Source organism: Gossypium arboreum, chromosome 1, assembly GCF_025698485.1.
Source record: "Gossypium arboreum isolate Shixiya-1 chromosome 1, ASM2569848v2, whole genome shotgun sequence".
Classification (NCBI taxonomy): Eukaryota; Viridiplantae; Streptophyta; class Magnoliopsida; order Malvales; family Malvaceae; genus Gossypium; species Gossypium arboreum.
Window position 1 is genome coordinate 96,523,268 of NC_069070.1, and position 6,000 is coordinate 96,529,267.

Below are 6,000 nucleotides of genomic sequence, written 5' to 3' on the forward strand. Positions count from 1 at the left end.
TTCAAGGTGAACAAATGCAAATTCTATATTATTGCACCTTAATGTTATTTTGTATGGTAGTTCATTTTTTCTTTAATTTGAATATCTATCTTTGGACTAACCATATTCTTTTCCTCTTAAGTTTTACTTGATTATTTTTTTAATATAAAAATAGGGGAGAAGAGAAAGGTAAATTTTATGATTGATTGATTGCTTATATGCCAAGATTAGTGACCAAATTTTCAAAGTAAAATGAATGTCAAATTTGAGCTTATTTCAAAATTTTAAGCTCCAAATCTTTATGCCTTAAATTGAAAATGACTTTTATATAGGGGAGCTTAAATTAAAATAACTTTTATTATGGGGGAGCAATCTATTCAAAAACAAATTTACTAAATGTTTTCTTATATCAAAAAGTGTGAGATTGTTAAACTAAGTCTTATTTCATAATTTGTTTTGATATAACAAATTAAAGTGTTTTTGAATAAAATTTAAGTTGAACAAATTGATAAAATCAAGTTGAAATGGTTTCAATTATATAAAACATTTTCAGTTATGTTAAAATTGTTTTACCAGACGTTTTGGCCTGGTATCAATAGTTTGAAGATATCGATACCCATTCTAAAATCGATACCAAATTGACATTCTGCTTTCATGATTTTCTTAAAAATGAAAAAAGTATCGATACCTTTTACAAAGTATCGATATCTCTACTCCAACGATCACTGAAATCTGCATTAATTACAAAAAATATCGATATAGGTATTGATAATCGATGTTGCAGGTGAATTAAATGAGCTAGTCTTTCCATCTTAATGGTTATATTCACTTTCCTAATAACCACAATGATTTGAAATCAATTAGAGGGCATAAATACCATCTTTCAAAGGTCCTACAACAACAAGAGAATGTGTAAAGCTTAAAGATCAATCAAAACATCCAAAGAGCTTAATTATTTCATACCTTCTCTTGTAGAAATTTGTTAGCTTTCATTGAATTCATTTAGCTCGAGTGTTCTTCTTTGTATTAGTGGTTAATTGGTAGACATTCTGATCTTATAAGTAGTTTGCTTATTTGTTCTCTTTGAGAGAGGATTAATTCTTAAGGTTTGGGTAAAAACCATAAGGGAGTGCTATCTTAAGATTTTAGGAGCATAAATCTTAAAGTAGTTGTAAGATGAAACCTTTTCCTCAAAAGTTACCAAATTAGTGAGTTTGGAGAAAATCCTTAGTTGTAGAGAGGTAAGGTAGTGGAGTAAGCAATTGGGGCTGAACCACTATAAATCCTTGTGTTCTTTGTTGCACAATTTTTATTGCTTCCACCACAACATCTCAAAGGCCAATTCAACTTCCCTATCGGTGATCTCAAGTTGATCTTTCCAAGCTAACTCCAACTCATAATTCCCCACTTCATGACCATCACAGAAAAAGAACGCGCCAACTCTAAAAGGGTAGGTTTAGACATTGAAATAAGTGTAGAATAGTCCACAATATTGGCAGATTCCATTAGAGGTACAATAGTAGATTTGGGATAAAAAAGTAGGCACAGTCTTCGAAACAAAAGGTTCCTTACCAGGTCGATGGGGAACTAATCTAGTCTTGCTCTTTTCTCAGGCATTAGAGGACCCTCTTTCCAACCTTTGCCTCTTACGAAAACTATTACCAACTCACACCATTGTATCAGTTGCCTCTATAGCCTTTTGTGCGCTCTCCAAGAGCACCTCCACATCAATGTTTGGTGGAGGGCAAAAAGATTTAAGAGGAGTAGGAGAACCTATAATAGCAACAGAAACGTCAGAAATAGTGCCAGCTAAGTATCTATCAGGAGAGACACCCCAATAACCCAATATTGAGGGAGATAGGGGTTGTAGAGGTACACCATGGTTTGGGCAAAAAAGGGTGGAAGGCTCTCTTCTTCTCCTCCCCAATGATCGGGCCAATTAATCAATGGCTCCATAAGGCCACACATCATTGGCAGGTTTTACCCTTTGGGGGTCCGTGCCCAGTGCTAAATCCGCTAATCTAAAGCCATTAGGGCTTTGCTCTTCTAGACAATAACAGAAGACGTTCCCTTACTATAAGCAGTTTTTCCAACTTCAGGGGACACCCCGACCTTAAGCATTCATATTGTATGTAACACTCCTTACCCGTATCCGACGCTGGGATAGGGTTCGAGGCGTTACCAGGCTAAAACATTTACATTCACACAAAACAGACCAAAAAATTTCGTTCAAATTTAAAACTTTTCAATTTCATGCAAATTGTCCCTTCTAAGGGCCTCTGAGGCCTGAAACATACATTGAAGGTGATTCGAGATTAACAAGGACTTTAGAAAACTGTAGGGCAACTTAGAAAAATTTTCCTACTTTGGGAGTCACACGCCCATGTGAGTAGGTCGTGTAATTACTCATGCCCATGTGGCTTGGGACACGCCCGTGTCTTCAACCCATGTAACTCTCTAACTATGATGTCATCATACAATTAGGGTCACATGGCCAAGTCACACGCCCGTGTGCTTAGGCCGTGTGGCGAATTAAATTCTCGAAATTAAGTACAGACTTCCCATGGCCTAGGAACACACCCATGTCCTAAGGCCGTGCCTGTCACATAGCTGAGACACATGGCCATGTCTCTGCCCGTATGTTTAATACTGGGCATTCTGTTTGCAATAATGAGGGTGCAGGGGACACACGGTCTAACCACACGCCCTAGGGTAGACCGTGTGTCACACACGGCCTAGATACAAGCTCGTGGTCTACCCGTATGGACAAATTTGAGGCTATTTCCAAGTCATTTGTCACCTTTAAATGCTCATTTACTCATTCATCTAAGATGACATGCAACCTAGTACATTTAGTCATTTAAAGACTCACAAATATGATTATGCCATGCCTTTGTAATGACAACATGTCGCTTGTCCAAAACATCATACTTTCATATGGCATATTTATTAACCATGATTTATTCACTTAGCACATGTCCCTTTATCACACATCTCTTCCACAAACAAAAACATCAAACATAAAAACATTGCATGCATGTATAATTGATTAAGGTTACAACCAAAATAATCAACATGGACCATATCACCTGGCCATATACAAAATAAATCAAATATTTCTATAAGGCAACACATTTGACTAGACCAATATGAAATAGAACAAAAAGACCAAGTCCCTATACATGCCATACTCAAAATATTGAGTCTAACTATGCCGAAAATGACCAGTTGATAGTGTGATCAAGCCTCTGACTTTCTTCGATCCCCAAGTTGGCTTGGCGATAGTATAAGAAAATGGGAAAAGAGAGAGTAGGAAGCATGAAGCTTAGTAAGTTCATATGCAAATAAATAGCAACAATAATCATAGATATGTATATATATATAAACATTAGTGACATAGCATAGATTTACTTATGTGTTATTCGTAACACACGGTCATTTTTTGCAATAATTAGGGTGCAGGGACACACGGTCTAACCATACGCCCATGTGTCTACCCGTGTAGACAAATTTGAGGCTATTTCCAAGCCATTTATCACCTTTAAATGCTCATTTACTCATTCATCTAAGATGACATGCAACCTCGTACATTTAGTCACTTAAAGACTCACAAATGTGATTATGCCATGCCTTTGTAATGACAACATGTCGCATATCCAAAACATCATAGTTTCATATGGCATTCCACACCAATTTCATATTCATTCATAATTCTCAACCTACTTTTTATTTACCTAATTATACCATATATTGAGCATACTTATTAACCATGATTTATTCACTTAGCACATGTGCCATTCATCACACATCTCGTCCACATACAAACACATCAAACATAAAAACATGGCATGCATGTATAATTTATTAAGGTTACAACCCAAATGATCAACATAGACCATATCACATGGCCATATACAAAATAAATCAAATATTTCTATAAGCCAACACATTTGACTAGACCAATATGACATATAACAAAAAGACCAAGTCCCTATACATGCCATACTCAAAATATTGAGACTAACTATACCCCAAATGTCCAGTTGATAGTGTGATCGAGCTTCCAACTTTCTTTGATCCCCGAGTTGGCTTGGTGATACTATAAAAAAATGGGAAAAGAGAAGGGAGTAAGCAGGAAGCTTAGTAAGTTCACATGCAAATAAATAGCAACAATAATCATAGATATGTATATATATATATAAACATTATTGACATAGCATATATTTGCTTATGTGTTATTCTGACCTCATAGATATAACTCAAATTTGTAAACATAACTTACACATTTTCAATCTTACCAAAAATTCATCACATATTGAGCTCATACATGTAAGTTTATCGTACATACCTGTACCAACTCAAAATCACAATGTCATATTCCCTCTTCATTGATTTACTTGTCGATTGACTCACAAGTTTACCAATTGAAACCTAGAACATTATTGGATACACAAAAGACTTGCACATAGTGCTCCAAACATAGCCACATGCTACCTCATATCACAATCACTTATTGCTCGCTCATGAGCTAATCACGGGCCTACTCACAGAAGCAGATATTTAGGACGTAACTACTCTGGCTGCTCACACAAGCTGACAGGTACCCGCAACACATGCCAGGCTACCCAGCTACCAGTTGGACATACAAGACCATCACCCGAATTCACATATCAATTTACACATATGTTCTTGAGCTCATATCCACATAGTTCCTGGTGACTTGTCACATTGTATCCTAAATAATTCCTCAGGTTCAAACGGGGTTTTCTCGATATCTCATGTTCGTCGAATTCATTCATAATCTTGTGCTCATAAATTACAACATCATTCACACACTTGACATAATAAGTAATCATATAAACTCATACATTAACAAAATATTAAAAATATGATATATCATTGCAACATTTACATATGAACTTACCTTGGTACAAAATAATGATAATCGAGCATAATCGTCGTATACTTTATTCTTCCCTCGATCAAGACTAGTATCATGTTTTTCTTGATCTATAATGCCAAATATAACTTGTTTATTAATCTAATTATTCAAATCAATTCATAATTCATGCTTTGGTAAAATTACCTTTTTACCCCTAACTTTTCACTTATTTACAATTTAGTCCGTAGGCTTGTAAAATGAAATGCATGCATCTTTTTTGTTACCCAAGCCTAGACAAATCTATACCATGCTCATTTCGGTCCATATTTTCCTTTATTTCACATTTTTACTACCCACTTTTACATTTTTACAAACAAGTCCCCTTTTTAGGTGTTTTCACTAAAAATCACCTAGTAAAATATGTTTATTACGCAACAAACATTCATATTTCTCCATTAATCAACAAAATACATGCATGTTACACATGGGTCAAATTTCATACATGACCCCTAGCTAAAAATATAGCTAGAAATGGGTAGATCATGCTTTAAAGACTTTAAAAATACAAAGAACATTAAAAACAAGGCTTAGGAGCACTTACAATCAAGCTTGGAAATGTTGAACAAAACCCTAGATATGGCTATTGAGAAATTAGACTACCACTTGGAGAAGATGGACACATTTTTGCTTTGATTTTCCCTTTTTATTCATTTAATTACCAAATGACCAAAATACCCTTAGTGTTTTTCTTTCAAATTTTTCCTATACATGTCCATTTTTGTCCAAAATTATAGAAATTGGTTAAATTTCTAATTAGGACCTTCTAATTTATAATCTAAAGCAATTTCATGCTAAAAGGTTCTAGAACACAAGTTTTGCATCTTATTCAATTCGGTCCCTAAAGTTCAATTGGACATTTTATGCATAGAATTTCTTCATGAAACTTTCACACAAGCATGAAATCATATCATAGACCTCATGAGAATCATAAAATAATTATTTCTATTTTAGATTTATGGTCTTGAAACCACTATTCCAACTAGGCTCTAATTCGGGATGTTACAATTCTCCCCCCTAAAGGATTTTCGTCGCCGAAAATCTTACCGGTGAAAAAATTTGGGTATTGGTTCCTCTTGTTT